Genomic DNA, 716 nt, shown 5'->3' on the forward strand with positions numbered 1-716 from the left:
CACTTCCAATTCTCAGTTAATTAACAATCCTTATGAGATTCAAGTTTTTCAGTCAAATTGTGATAAGCATGGCCTTTTCTATCCCCAAAGTAATTATGAGGTTTCTATTAGATAATGTATGTAAAAGAGATCGTTTTGGAAAACTGTAAAATTTGTCAATATTATTAAATTATTATTTGTAGAGAATAGAAATAACATTTTCCTTATAAAATGTAACTATGTTTATATGGTTTCCAATGCTTATGCTCTAAAACCCAGAAATCCATCTTTCTCTCTCTCCCTCTCTCTCTTTTTCTAATACATTTGCCCAAATTTTGTTTCTCCTGCTAAAATGTTATAACTGATTATGAAACTATTTCTGACTCCTTGGAGCAAGTTTGAAACTTGAGTTCGTGGCAGAACTGAAATGCTACTGTGGCTGTTGGCTACGAGCTAAGTCTTCACCTCATCACTGGGCAGTGCTGGCCTGTCTCCCACTGCCACTGGAGATCTAGCTACTCTTTTAACCGAACAGCAAATGCTGAGGCAGAAACATGGGGAGTTGTTCAAGCAAGCCTGACAGTGCAGGTCTACACATCTGGGCACATGTGTAGATTCCCTGTTCAGTAGGGCAGCATGTTTTAACCTGTGAGTGGGTTGGGAGTTGTGCACAATAACCACCCTCATCTTTTAACAATATTTCCTACTCTTATTCTACATGCTGTGTGGATCTTTCA

Source organism: Myotis davidii, unplaced genomic scaffold (assembly GCF_000327345.1).
Source record: "Myotis davidii unplaced genomic scaffold, ASM32734v1 scaffold58, whole genome shotgun sequence".
Classification (NCBI taxonomy): domain Eukaryota; kingdom Metazoa; phylum Chordata; class Mammalia; order Chiroptera; family Vespertilionidae; genus Myotis; species Myotis davidii.